This window comes from Rhipicephalus microplus, chromosome 8 (assembly GCF_043290135.1).
Source record: "Rhipicephalus microplus isolate Deutch F79 chromosome 8, USDA_Rmic, whole genome shotgun sequence".
In the NCBI taxonomy this organism is placed as follows: domain Eukaryota; kingdom Metazoa; phylum Arthropoda; class Arachnida; order Ixodida; family Ixodidae; genus Rhipicephalus; species Rhipicephalus microplus.
Window position 1 is genome coordinate 108,752,611 of NC_134707.1, and position 15,202 is coordinate 108,767,812.

General features: G+C 44.4%; 1 protein-coding gene across 4 annotated transcripts in view; it reads left to right on the plus strand.

Moving 5' to 3' along the window:
• Nucleotides 1–2,308: 2,308 nt before the first annotated feature.
• The window catches only part of LOC119163914 (prestin), a 280,268-nt gene continuing 267,374 nt past the window's right edge, over nucleotides 2,309–15,202 (plus strand). For 2 of the 4 annotated variants that reach the window (XM_037415982.2, XM_075872469.1), the window contains exon 1: nucleotides 2,309–2,898. The gene's annotated coding sequence lies outside the window, so the exon portion shown is untranslated. The remainder of the gene's footprint in view (nucleotides 2,899–15,202) is intronic. The other 2 variants (XM_075872470.1, XM_075872472.1) reach the window with 2 other exon arrangements.

Sequence of the window (15,202 nt, forward strand, 5' to 3'; positions counted from 1 at the left end):
CGGCGCGCTGTACCACTGAAGCGCATCTAAAGGGACCCACGAATCGCCAGAACGTGCAGTTAGATACTAGGGTAAATAAAATGACCACGGATTATACTGCCAGATTTAGCCAATGTTTCAGCGATTTGAGTAAGGCTATATTTTTTGCATCACTTTGAAAGTAGGTCACACAGACTATAATAAGTAGAGCCTTGAAGCTGGACTACGAAGTCGTTTGACATATCTAATGCACACTGACGCTGCTTTGCGCACCCTAATTAGCGCTGTATATAGATCAGAGTATCTATGGTATTAATTATTATCCATCCCCGCCACATTCTGTGCTGCTTACGAGGTAAAAGGCGTTGATGCCGAGAAGCAGCGCTGCTTGCGCAACAGCCTGAGAACATCGATCGCTCACTACGTGCCAAAGTCTGACGAGCCCACGGTGTAATAAAAATAATTTAGGTGTGGACGCTCCGCCCGTCATGACCGAGAGCGCATTCAGATAATGTTCGCCTTGAGTACATGCATCGGCCGCAGTTTCGGGGAGGGCGCTGCGACATGGGGGTTGAGGAAACTTATCGTCACCAGGTGAACGCTCGTTATTTTATTTTTTCACGTCATTTTTTTTTTTACTATTGTGACGCTGGCGTAAAGCACAGATTCGCCTAGTGACAGTCCAGGAATGTCGACGTTGAACTGCACCGAAAGCCATGAACTGCGCTGTTCGGGTTTCTTTCAATCGCTAGTATTTTGTCTTAATAAACTTAATTGGTTATTTGATTGACTTATTGGTTTATTGATTGATTGAACTTGATTTGAACGAACAAAGAAAGATATAACGTAGGAGGAACATTTTTTTTATGCTCACGGGCGACACCATGCAGGATGACGGACAAAGGGCCAAATCATTGTGGACAAATTTCACGATACCGGAAACCTCAGTGTTACAAAACAGAACTGGCAGCCAAGAGGCTAACATGAATCAAACAAGTCCATCTCCGGCGGTGGTCTCCGTCACAACACAGTATGGCGCAGCAAGTACTTGGATTTGTTGATTGGTTTTCGGGTGGCCTTCGGGATACGTAGTCACTTGAGAACGTGGCTGCCGTTACACTAAAACCGACGAATAATTTGTCGTCAAATTATTAACAAGACACCTTGATATATAATACGCTGCTGTAATTGATATTGAGCGACTGCAGTCTGGTTTTCTAGTCTTTCGGTGGACTGACAATTTCGTGATGAAGATGCCATTCTTCAATTAAATTCAATCTTTACCTTTTTTTATTAATGCGCTCCAATGGAGAGATTTTATTTTTATTCTCTTGCATAAGAGAATGGTCATACATGCACAAGAAAAACAGAGAGGGTACCTTGAAAATTTTCCATTCAATATTTACAAGTTCAACTATCAAGACACGGAAAGGTCACGTAAGCTCTCCCATGCACTATCAAAGCTCTTATGCAAAGGTGCTGACAGAAGAAGAATCTTTTCTCATAACTCTCAGCCGCCACAAACACTTTTTTTTTATTGATGGACGTTCACTTAGAATGCAGCGACGGGGAGCGTATTGCACGCTAATGTCGCTGCGGGAGCTTCGAGTCGAGATGTGTCGGCGTGCACATTGACGTAAACCGTAGCAGAACGGTGACGGCCTCCTGTCGCCTAAACACTAATCGCAAAGCCCACGATCAAACGATTCCTCATGAGAGTGGTGACAGTCCCGACCATGGCACGAACGGCGACCTTTAAGTCCACCGGCACACAACGTTCAGTGAGAGTAAGGAAGGTGGCGTGGACTCCTGTCTGCGGTGACAGCTAGGTCTTGATGCCTGTGGCGGGCCCAAGCGTTGAGGCCAGGAGGCGACCGTCACAAAACCGCGTGGCAGTGCGCTTAAACGAGCGTCGTCGCGTAAACGCTCCACCAGGGAGAGAGTGTAATTGAGCGAGGGATAACAAGTGCGGAGATCATGACAGTGCCGCAAAAAAGAAGAGCAGGAGCAGAACAGAAGGCCACCAGTCGCAGTCAAATCACAAAGAAGCACAGCTGACGCCCCTTTACGGACGCCAGTGCGTAGAAAGCGAGAACGGCACATTTCTTCTGCTCTCGTCACCCTTGCACACCCTCTCCACGAACTCCCAGCCTTCGGGCACGTTCGTTCGCTCCTGCTTAGGATTCTGCCAGACAACGGGAGGAGCAGTCGGTGGCGAGGGTGCTCAGCCATGCGCAAGAAACCCTCTCCTCCCATTTTTACCTGAGGCTGTGTGGGTGAGAAGAACGACTCTGCCATTATACCGCAGCGTCGTTTCGTCCGGCGTTCGTCTGACTTGCAGACGTCGACGGACGTGTTTCCAGGTGAAAGCGGCGACTGATCACGGCGCGCTCAGATTCAGTTTCGCGCGCGCCCCAATCGGTTCGTCGGCGAGCTGCTTCTTTATATTTTTTCTCTCTCCTTCATTCTTTTTCATTTGTTTCACTAAGCCTACCCTTTCTCATTCCCCCGAACGGGAAGCTATAAGCATCCACCTTCGACACCACGCTGATACACTCAGATCCTCGTTGACTCTGTGATTAAGAGGAACTGTAAGCGACGCTGGGGGGAGCAGGACTTGCCGACATCCTCCGGAGATCTACTCTTCCGCGGCATCGCGCTTAAGAACTATTCGCTGATTGGACAGCGTGTGTGGTCTGCAAGGATCCAACTGTGCAGTTAATTACGCGTGCATTCGTGATCGTGCTAATTGCGAGTGGGGAGTCTTTATCTGTGCCAGTGGTGGACTTCGGTGTGCGACAAACGGACCTTGTGAGAACCTGCATACAGCGGTCTCCTCCGGCGCTCTTCTTCATCTGCGTCTTCTTCATCGAGCACTTTTTCATCGCGTTGCAGAGTTTCACGTCGCTTCGAGCAAAGGTAACGAATATTTAGGTCCACTTAGTTTCCTCTTCATCTCTAGATTGAGACATCCGCATCTGAAACCATCTATGCCTTCATTGCTTACTCACTGCCATGTGGTGATACCCTCGTGATAATGAGTGGTATTTTAGTATGGGTATTTTTTTAAATATATAATCAGCAGACCTTATTCGGTTGCTGTTGTTGTTGAACACATTCGGTTTTCTACTCTTGAAGCGTCCCTTACCAGCTAGCTTTAAAAGTCGTTTCTCGATTCCTGTCAGTTGAAATATTTGACAGCGCAGTATTTCTCAGTACGAAAACGTTCAGTGGCACGAATTTCTGCATGTGATTGACATAATGCCGTGAAACTAGGATACACTTGTGCCAGCGTGCCCATTTATTAAATAGACCCAAAAAATTAGCATGCGTTGTTAGTTATTAAGTTGAGCAACGTGCTCTAATTCATTGGGAACGTTACATCCTGTCCTGAAGACAGTCCTCATTGCTTTTCTTGTATGTTTCTAGAAGTTCATAAACTACAAGGAGTCATTCTTGCTATACGTAGAAGGTAGAAGAGGCACGGCTTCAATTACTTTAACTCTCACTAGTGAAACGAGTTATCTAACGAGTTATAGAAACAATGGATCATGCTGTACGAGTGAGGGGTTACTTGTCATAATTCATTTATCGTACAAGCGTGCTAACGTGTGCTAATTGTTTATGCGTTTCGGCGAATGTTCTTTTAGAAGGAACGCGCAAATATGCTGACGCATTTACACTGTGGGAAAAACAGATAGCTAGTAAGCTTCCGCGGAAACTGCGTCACTGCATTTGGAAGCACGCACTCGCATACCACGAAACTTTCCACATGTTAACGATTGACGCAAAGCCGGATGGGCTCCAATTTTTCCAGGCGTAAATCTTTGTTTATGATGCCGTGAAAAATATTAGCGCATCGCATGCGCATGTAGGAAATTATAACTATTCAAGTTGACTAACATCTATTCGTAGCAATCGTTCTTCATCACCTTTATCTATGTGAACGTTCCTCACTCGTCGTACGATAGGATTTGAAATGGTGCTCTGGACCTATCGATTCCGTATATTATCATACCTTTTACTTCCAGGAATCATAACAAATGCATTCCTATACTAAGCGTCGCATGCCTGGTTGAACATATTAAATTACCAGAATTGCTTATTCGGGCACTTTCCTTTTTTGGGCGTGATTATAGAGGTCCAACACGTATATTCCAGCATACGCACGTTCCCAGCGCCGAATGCTAGAGTGTTTCAGTGCTGGAGGAAAGGCAAATAAATGTTAAACTTCGCATTAGGATAAATATGAAGCAAGCACACGAAGCCCAAGTGACCCTCAGAATGTATGCATGGAAACGTACGTATCAATCAATTAATTGGGCTCTTGTAGAACAATTTCCGCAATTTTGTTTATCAGGCTTACCTTTTGTCGTAGTTTCCACACTTTCGTAGATAAGAAAACACCCAACTGGCTGGCCTGTTCGAGAAACCAGAAGATGAAAGAACAGTTTAGTGTGTCTTATCAGGATACTTAGAAAAACTGTATCAGTAGAAGAAAGTCAAATGAAGGCATGATGTGAGACGACTGTTAAAATTAATTATTGATTTATTTGACAGTTATGATGCTACGTCTTTACTGACGTACTTTGCAGGTCCAAAGCAGCGATGACTACGGTTGAAAATCATGCTTTTTTTTTCTTTTGAGCTTACCGAATTCACCTCTCGACCCATTAATTTGGCACATGCACGCTGTGGTGTAGTCAAAGGCACACGTCAAGAGAATCGACAATAATATTCTGGATATTCTGTTGAAAAGCTGTACACCTAGAATGTATTTTATTTTTATGCACCGTTTTTTGAGACAATTTCATTCACGTTAACACCACGCACACATTATCTCTAAGTGATTTTGATTTGATTGATTTGTGGGGTTTAACGTCCCAAAACCACCATATGATTATGAGAGACGCCGTTGGGGAGGGCTCCGTAAATTTAGACCACCTGGGGTTCTTTAACGTGCACTCAAATCTGAGTACACGGGCCTACAACATTTCTGCCTCCATCGGAAATGCAGCTACCACAGCCGGGATTCGATCCCGCGACCTGCGGGTCAGCAGCCGAGTACCTTAACCACTAGACCACCGTGGCGGGGGAGCCACATTATCTATAACGTCTGTGCAAAAAGTGAAGGCGTCTCATTGTAGCTGGGGGGAAGAGAAACAAGCGAAAGTGTAGAGGAACATGGAGAGTTTCGTGGCCGAAACGTGGGTGAAGCTCATACTCGACATAATCACCTGTGAGAGTGTTTCTTTTAATTTCGATTTTGTGTGTGTGTGTGTGTGTGTGTGTGTGCTTGCGTGCGTGTGTGTGTGTGTAAATAGTCTTCAGAGCGTCGCAATACAAGTTCTATAGCTAATTCACGCGTCTGAACAACAATTACATGCCTAGGATTTGCGTTTTACATCAAGCAGTGTCAAAACGGGACTTGCGGATGAGGAAAAAAGAACAGGTGAGGACACAGCACTCAATTCAACTCCGGTTTTATTTTCTTGCGCAAAGATAAATATATACCGAGCAAGCAGAAATAACAGAAAAAATGAAGATTGTGCCTTTTGTCACTCTATTTTTTATTAGTTCAGGCGTTTTTAAATAGGTGCATGTTTTCTTCTTTTCTCACCTTCTTTTGTAAACCTATATATAGCGTTACTTTGAACAACTTTGGCCAAATCTCTTGCTGTGGCATTTTTTTTTCCTAACAGGCATAAATATCGACAGAGTCCGAACTGGCCCGACTACGGTCTCGCTAGTGCAAACGACAAACAGGCAAACGAAATACAGGCTTTCTAAACCGTGAGCTGGCAGTTTCGAAATAATACAGAACGTGACGTCAATTAAGAAGTGAACATGCTTTATGAGCGAGTTTGTTAAAACGTATAGAAAACAGTGAAGTCGAGGGTTTAACCAAAACTCACCTGCCGAGAACGACCGTAGCTGTGGGAAACATACACAAATCCACTAAAGAACACACAAAAAACTACAGAACTGACTTTGCGGGGCCCAATACGAGTACCTTGTTGACAATAAACGATTTATGCAAGCGCGTGGCGTCTTTTGATAAATGTAGAATAAAGGCCACCATGCATTCGTTTATTGTCAAGACACCCGTATTGGGCAATTCTGTTCTTTCATGTTCTTTACGATGCATATTCGTAGCGTGCTGAAACATGGCCAGAGGATGGGATGTCACGAGCGTTCGCATCAATTAGCTCACAATTATGGCTACATAATACTGGGAATTGTGTATGCTCTTCAGTCTATCGCTGCAACATTTTTAAACAGATGCTCACTACGGGATTTTTTTCCCATGGCGTCGAATAAAAAATTTACGTTCTAGGTGAGTCTCTATACTATTGCATTATAGCCACCAGCGTGAAACCAACGCATCGGCTATGATAGCACTTCACCGCGCTTACCACTAAAAAAAAAACAGTATCGTATGTTTTTCAATTACGTTCAGCCAAATAACGAGAATGTGAAATGCCAAGTTCGAAGAGTCTAATTCCTTAATGTACAAGCATTACGTCGCATTTCAATTTCCCCATCATATAACCTAGCTGTGGAACAATAATTATGGTACTATTGATCAATTGTAATCAATCGCTTTGTATAATTGGTCAATCATGAATTAAAATGTAAGCGAGTGCTCGTAAATATAAATAATTAATAACCAACTATTGGCACATAACTGAGCAAAATGTTGAAAAGTGAACAAAAAACGACGAAACGGGGAAGCTGCTAATTTTTTATTTGCAAAATATCGACGAATTACATATGCACATGTCCGTATTGACGTAACACGGCATCAGAAGGTCACCCATATTTTTGTATGTAGAAGTAAGTGCGTGCAATATTTCTAAACAAAATCACACTATTCATGAAAGCCTTTATGGTATAACTTGAAGGAGCAACACAGACGCAGCATCATGACAACTGGTTCCTGATATTCGTTTGATATAACTCTCATAAAGCATGAGAAACATTGCGTGTGCATTCTGTAGGTGCAATAGATTAGGTTGAATTAGATGAAGCTTAACGGGAGTATATGGAACGAAGTATATTCGGTACTAGTAGGATTGTGTGTGGGTAGGATGCAGTCCACTTTTTCACAGGTGGCAATGCCCCACTTCATCAGAAGTCATGGACATTCGGTTCAGTGTAGGACCTCATCTACCTCTATATCAGAAAGCCAGTTCAGTGCACGAGAACGTATGTGTGGACACTACTGGAAAGACGGTATGCTTGCTGAAAGAAATAATAAAACAAGCTTGTGACAGGCTATATCAGCCGTATTTGAGTTTAACAAGAGCACATGAATGCTTAATGTTTGAGTTCATTTAGAAGTAGCTGAGAAATGAACTCAAACGCCCTATGAAAGTTTTAGAATTCATAATCTCATGTATAGACGTTCTTGCCTTTTTTTATATTTTCTGCTAGCTAATAAGCGCCACGACGTATAAATCAACCTCCCTACGCGAGAATTCTCCCTAATGCAAAATCTTTCGTAAATATAACAACTACTGAAAAATAGCAAACGAGCAACGTTCCCCATTATTAAAAATATTATGTGGGGTCGAACGCCCCAAAACCACCATCAGATTATGAGAGACGGCCTAGTGGAAGGCTCCCGAAATTCTGACACTCCGGGGTTCTTTAACGTGCACCCAAGTCCGAGCGTACGGGCCTACACCAGTTTCACTTCAAGGTCATTCGCTATTCCCCTAGCTCCAAGTGAGAGATTCAAGAAAAAATTGTTATATACATGTTCGCGTGTACACATTGGTCGACACACTTTTACAACAGTGCGCGTCTGTGGATGAGTGGCTGCGGCGTTCAGCTACTGAACCGAAGGTCGCGAGTTCGATACCAGCCGCGGCGGTCGTGTTTCGGTGGAAGCGGAACAGTCTAGGGGCTCGCGTACTGTGTGACGCGAGTGCGCCTTGCAAAACACCAGGTGGCCGAAATTCCTGAAGCTCCCACTACGGCGTTACTCGTAAGCATCGTGGTTTTGGGTGGTAAAGCCCTGGATAATATTATTCGTAATATTACACTTTTAAAACATTATGCACGCGTGTGCACACGGATCCTCGTGACCCTTAGACACAGTAGCTCTGCAAAAGGCTTTTTATCGACTCCCTGTAGCTCCAAATAATAGTGATAATATAATGTATCAATGGTTTTACGAGATGAGACCGCGATTTTATTATGGCGCGTGATGCAGTGGAGGACTTCAGAAACTTTTACCATCTGCAGTGCAGGGAAATTGTATAGAACGCTTCTCTATGTAATTATCATTCATTGAAATGCGACAGCAGCGGCTGGAATCGAACCCTACTACCTTCGGGGCAGCAGCCAAGCATCATCACTGAATACGGCATCAGCATCACCAGGTACGGTTTGCTAAGTCTCCTAATTTCTCTAGGCATATTTTCTTCAGTAGCATAGAAGTCACTGAAAATGCTACAGAAACCTTTATTATAAAGTCGTGTGTGGCGTCAACCAGGGAATAACCGACGACACCTTTCCCACAGCAGACCATGGAGGTTGAACTCTGGAAGCACCCGATAAATAGACTGTCTATTTCAAAGTTGTTCCTGAGCATTAAGCGGACCGGCATCATTACTGAACCCGTCTACAGTTGCTAAGGTACTCGGCTAATAACCCACAGGTGGCAGGGTCGAATCCCGACAGCGGCTACTGCATTTTCGATAGAGGCGAAAATGCTGTAGGCCCATGTGCTCAATTTGGGTGTGCGTTAAAAAACCCCAGATGGTCGAAATTTCCGGAGCCTTCCACTACGGCGTCTCTCCTAATTATATAGTGGTTTTAGAACGTTAAACTTCACATATCAATAAATCAAAGCTACAGCGACGGAGCTACAGCACATGTAGTCTTCCGTGAAGAAGTCCGGCTCAACTCGCTTTTTGAATGCCGGCCGTGTTATAGAATAACACTACTGCATAGAATTTGCTACGTCTGCTTATACAGCTATTTGTGAGTGACATTCGACGCAAGCTACTTCTACGGGTCGTCGGAATAGCTGAAGGGTGACGAGCACTTACGTAAAGATGAAGACGCCATTGTGCCTGTGAGGTGTACCTAAAGCGCGTTTTCTGAAGTTCAAAAACACGAAATGACACTTCATTAAGCAAGACAAATAATATTATCTCCTTGGTTCAGGTAGCGTTTGTTTATATACAGCATCTCGTACAAAATAGGCTAATGTTGTTTTTATTTATCTACTATCAAAAAACACAAACACATTTGTGGAACTATATTCTTCAACGTTGGGACACGCCCGCTTTGGTTCCATCACCTTCTTTTCTTTACCACAAAAATTTGTTCCCCAGTATAGTGGCAATTATGATATACGATCTAGTTTTCTTGGCCATCTTGCCTGTTAGTTTTGATTAACGCTGAGTTTAACAAAGAAAAACGAATCTTCAACTTTCTCTTCGTTCATTTTACGTTGATTGTTACAGTTCATTGTGTAACCTGGAAATTCGTGTGCCGTGCGGCTTTGATAAGTGTGACTTTTTTTTCTACTTTCTTCTAACATCGTGAGCGACATGGCACGATCTAGTGCCCGTTGCCTCACAAACTCTTTCATATCTTCATTTCTTCTTTCGCCCCTTGGCCAATCATTTAGTTTTTTCGCTCTTCGGCGAGCGCATCAACGCCTACAATCACCTTGTTGGCGAGTGTTGTAAAAGAGAAGCGTTTGCCGGCTTACGACGAGAACGCAATCATTTTTTTTTCCTTTCGTCACCATGTGGGAAGAAGCTGGCGCGAAGAAGCAACGGCGCTCCATTGTCCCGTAATGGTGTTAACGATGGCGCACAAGCCGTCACGCCGCCTTGCGTATGCCCGCAGTTGCCTCGGAGCGGTTCAACGAACGTGTTTTGGCGGGCGGCCGGAACAAAGCGCTGGCAACAGTGACCGCGCGCTACTGGGAACGATGCCCTTCGGACGTCGTACAGCCGGGAACGTTGATCCGACACGTCGACTTCCCCCGCTGAGTTCCTCGCACTTTTTTGGAGAAGTTAGCCAAGGCCTTCTGGAGAGGACCTATTTAGCGTCGCCACTGGAGGGAAAGCTTTTCAAGGGTTCCCGCAACATTGTGATTGTCTCGGCTTTTGTGTCCTTTACCTCGCTCTTCAACGAGGCATTTAGATACGTTACTGAACTGAATGTCTCATTTCACCTAATGAACCCTTTACGCCCGAGCCAACTTAAGTGCACATAATGAGGGAGCGTCGTCAGTTTCATTGGCACCCTTTCACACGGAAGTGCTTGGTGAAGCTCGCCGTAAAGGACACTCGTCCGCGATTCTGTTCGCCGAATTCGCACCGCGACGTTGAGGTGTTTAGCTTAGGTAACAGGGGCTTGAAAACAAATAACTCAACATAAAAAGTCGAGTTCACAGCATCTCCTAGAGTTTTAACAATTAGGAATATTCACCTACTTTAAAACGTATTGAACCGCCAAAAATATTTTATAAGTCTCGCTCTTAGTTTATGACCACGAAAGATGGATACATGTCCAGTACACATTTATCTTAGCATTCATTCATAAAAAAAAAAAGCTCTCCAAAGCAAAAATCGACGCGCCTGCTTCGGCCAGCCAACAGCCAAGACACAACGTGCATTGCGTTTCTCTCTGGTCAGGTCGTGGCATTCAAGAAATCCAATATGCCGTGAGTAGGTGACCTTAGCCTAAGGTCAGCGTCCAATCTGTCACGTCCTTCTAGCTGTCACGTCGCTTTTTATGGTTCCGTACTCACCTAAAACCACAATGGTTTGTTTCATCTTAATTGAACGTTAGCGTTCTGAATGGAGATGCATGACTAAGGCTGGTATTCACAAACCAACCTTGGCCTTACCTCCAGTTTTCCTCAAGTTTTTGTTCCCGTCTACGTGCGTTCGGAAGGCACGAAAATGGTATTGAGGTAAAAGATTACAAGATTGGTCCACGATTGTGTGCCTTCTTTGTACATCAAGAGCAATGAATGTTCACAACTGATAAGAAAAACTCGAAGTAAGGCTGCGGCTGGTTTGTGAATACAGGCCTAAGCGTTTACATTGATGCATCCCCGCTAATCAGTTGACGTTAACGGTAATCATTAACTGCCAAAGATGTTGCGCAAGCTGACTATTTTCACTATAAAGTAAACATTAAACTACTTCAAGAACACGTTTACTATCGTGTTTTACCAATTCCTATGATGTAGGAATCAAGTATGTTTTTCCCCCTCACCGATGTTATGTTACGTAACACAAAGCACTCAATTCGCTGTATACAACGTTGACTCTCGGTGGACTTCGAGTCAAGCGAACACGCTTTGCGCTTTAAAACAAAGTTTAATAACATCGTCTTAATTCCCTATTGAAGGTGTAAACACAGGGATAAGGAAAAAGAAATGACAGAGAAACATTCTGCTTTCAAATCTTAGGTCGAGACAAGCATGAAAATATGTATCTTTTCGTGAGAATCCAGCTGACACTTTTCTGTAGCAGGAAAGTGGTTCTTACATCGGATCTCTCCGGATGTTCTTGAAGAAAAAAGCTTCAAGATCTTTTCTGAAGAAGAGCTGTTACATGCACTGAAGTTCAACTCACCATGCAACGCCGCTCTCTAGTGACCGATAGAGAAAATTATAGTAAAACACTAGACTGACTACCAGCATAATTCTATTCGCACTTTTAGCGACCTTTGGCTTCTTTTCTTCATATCACTTTATGGTCTTTTCTCCCACAAAAAACAAAAAAAAAACGATGGCACACTGCAATTTGTGAAATCATTTATTTACGCCGCAAGACGTCACAAGCATTGCAACGCATAAGTTTTTCATTTTTTCAAGAATGTTCAACAGGCACCATGGAGCTAAAGTCTGCTGCGAGAGCATACAGTTTCACCTGCGGTCGCTTTGTGAGCGCGCTATTCTGAGCTTCTGGTCGAGTCCCCAAATGAAGCACTTTTGCCAGGCATAGACCCTAGTGTATTTAGTGAAGTGGGTGCACTGAGATCTCTCATTCACCACATGGCCTTCAGCCTCCTGGTAAGCTGTATCAATCGTGTACTGTCGGTAACAGTCGCTGCAGTACCTCACCTATATATATAGTCATTTTCAGCAGTTTATCGGAAAACGAGAGGCGGTTTGCGGCATTTGCATCTTTGGGTCACCAACGAGGCTCGTCTTAAATCACGGCGCTATCGCTAAAGAAACAGGCTGTTTCCACCGAAAGATTTGTAGAAACGTATTACGACAGAAAGAGCTGTGCTTAATTTAGTTTTGAACTTACAGACGGCCTCCTGACCTTAATCACATGCTAAACGCGTACTTGAATGTTTTTGTCGGGTAGGCAAGGTCCATAGCTTTGGGATCGTTTACTTCGATTACATTAATTCGCTATAGGAACACGTGTGCCAAGTTGGCATGTATAATCGCGCTATGCATGATAACACATTATGTAAATTTTTGGATGCGCATTGAGTGGATGAGTAAGTGAGTGAGTGAGTGAGACAACTGTATTACATTCACAATATAGACGCAAAAGACCTCAACGTCACCTGGCTGAGCCCACCCGGGGACCATCAATCTAAGCTGGACACTTGTCGCACGGGCCCTCTGGCTGACCAATATTTAGGAGGCAGTGTTTTATTTTTTTTTCAGTTGTGCCTGTGTTTGTGTTAGTATCTACAGAAATGAACAGGTGCATACTTTCCTGGCAGTAGTCCTTGTCTTCTTTCCATCCACGTTTTTTACACGCGTTGTATACTTAGGTCACGTATCACTAATTGGCGCAATCGTCCACTTTGATTAGTTACTAGCCAATAGCTGTTCTATATTAATTCAAGCAGTATGATCATTGAAAAATTAAAAGTCCCTAACACAATCGCGAATGGCTTGTGCATGCTGAACCACGCTAGCTCCTTCCACTGGCTGGTATTTTGCTTTTTTTTGCAGTTCTTGTTGATATACACAGTCAAAACAAGAACGTAATTTTGTTGTAAGGACAGTATTACTTGCCACCGCAGTATCTCTCGGTACTGATCATATTTTGCACCGCAACTGCTTTTCGGCAATTTGCGTGAATGTAATTGTTTCCGTAGAAATACAGAAATATTACCGAGTAAATATGGCAGGTGCATGCTTGGGCTATTACAATTACAGCTGTATTCTAGTCACGTTTAGAGCTGGCTTTGCTAGCACGATCTTGGAGTGTCAAGGCTCAAAGGGTGAGAAGTGAACTGACGTTTCGAAAGAAAATTGGGTGTAGACATATTTTCCCCCTAAGCAATCGAAAGCATCCGAAGCTTCGTGGTTCCTAGAAGCATTCGTTCTGGTGTCTTCGTAGCCATAAATAATGATGCGGACACTGCGCTGTTCAATTAGTGTGAAGTTCTATGCACGGTGTGTTTATCCTGGTACACCAAGCGCCTTACAATGGTTACCACTCATTCAGAGCGGATAGCTGGAAGTTGACCGTCGGCTTCGCAGCATGCCGCTGTGAATGGATGGCTGTGAAGCCCCGCGGCAAAGTTCAAGGACGTCTGTTTGCTTGTACGCAAAGACAGTCGCATTTTAATGAGGCTTCAATAGAAAAAAGAAACGTTCATTTGTAGAGTTTGTGCGTACGAACTGAAGCCCGGGATAGTCAAAATGAATGCGCAGTCGACCCTCATAAGAAAGTGACTGGCGGCAGTGGCTATCTCTTTCGGTTTCTCGGCCTGAAAAGTCAGCCACTGACTCGTAGGTCAGTCGATTAGCCATTTGCGCAGTAGGTCGGGAGTACTCAATAAGAAACTCTGTCACACGCTCGCTCGCTCGCTCACTCACTAACTCACTCAACATTCAGTCAGTCGTTCATTCAGTCATTATGTAGTGTTCGTTGATAATGCGCCGGCGCAAAACTGTGTAGGCCTTGACCACATCACTTTATTGTCAGTTTTATTTTTGCCCAGTGACATGACAGAGATTAAGTTTCCGCATGTTGAAGTACTCGCGCCACTAGTCTTCAACAACACGGCACATTAGTAGTCGATGAGATGACAAATCACGGGCGAAATCCCCTCGAGAGATGACCCATCAATCACAGACATCAATCATTCGTGCATGTATTGGTATTTCGCCTTCCGCTCGTATTGCGCTAAGATGACGTTTAAAAACCATTACGCAAGAAACTAAACTGTCAGCTGACGACATTGCCAGCTTGTGGGAAACTAGTGATAACCGCTACAGTTTGTTTGTGTGTTCACATTTAGGTCCCAACGCCCGCCCTATCAACCTCCGATACGACTTTCTAGTCACAGAATATCGAAAGGTCTTACGAACTGCTGTAATTAAGCGAACAGGAAAAAAAGAATTAGTACTATATGTACACGCATTTATCGCCAAGTCTGCTTGCTTGGTGCTGCAAAACGTATGCGTCCAGGACAGTCCATTTCCCAGATGAACTTAGGAGAAATAACTGTCCGTGCTTCCCAAGAGCACTATACGATTAAAAAGACACCATAGCAGAGTGTTCCGGAAATTTCACCAGCAAAGTTGAAATGTCCGGAACACTCGAATATGGTGTCTCGAACACTCCGGAACACGAGCCCCGAGCATTTTGTTGCCGTGGCAATGCTGCCGAGGCAGCCGGGATCGGATTCAGTGACCTTCGGATCAGCAGTCCATCACCTACCAGTGCGATTGAAAAGCGACGCCTCCTTAGTAAAAACGAGTTGTCATGAACGCTAACACTCTTTTGCGGGCAGAGAACCATGTTAACTTCTTCATTGCTTTGAAGAAATCCCAGCAGCGCATTACGCCTCCAAATCCAAACGGGAAATCTCAGCTGAGACACACGCGAAGGCCAACAGTCGCCAACAAGGTCCCTCCGTGTGTTGTTTCGCATTGCCATTAGTATACGTCTGTGGGGACTATGTATTGCCCAGGTTTAATAGCAGGCGTCGCGGGAGGAGAGACACTTCTCACGTGGACCGCGTCAGAGCCAAAACGTTGAACGGCTCTGGCGACCTTGAAGGTCGTTCGTCGCCAAAGGCATTTACAGGGGTGAGAGAAGCTTCTAGCGGCAAAGCGTCCTTCCGAAGCGGGAAAGTGGCATTAACCGTTACGTGAACCGTTCACATCCGGATTGGACCAGTTCTGGCGTCGACTCACTGTCGCCACCACGCCCCACCAGAGAGTCTTACGTCGAGATGGGCCGACAGGGACGGG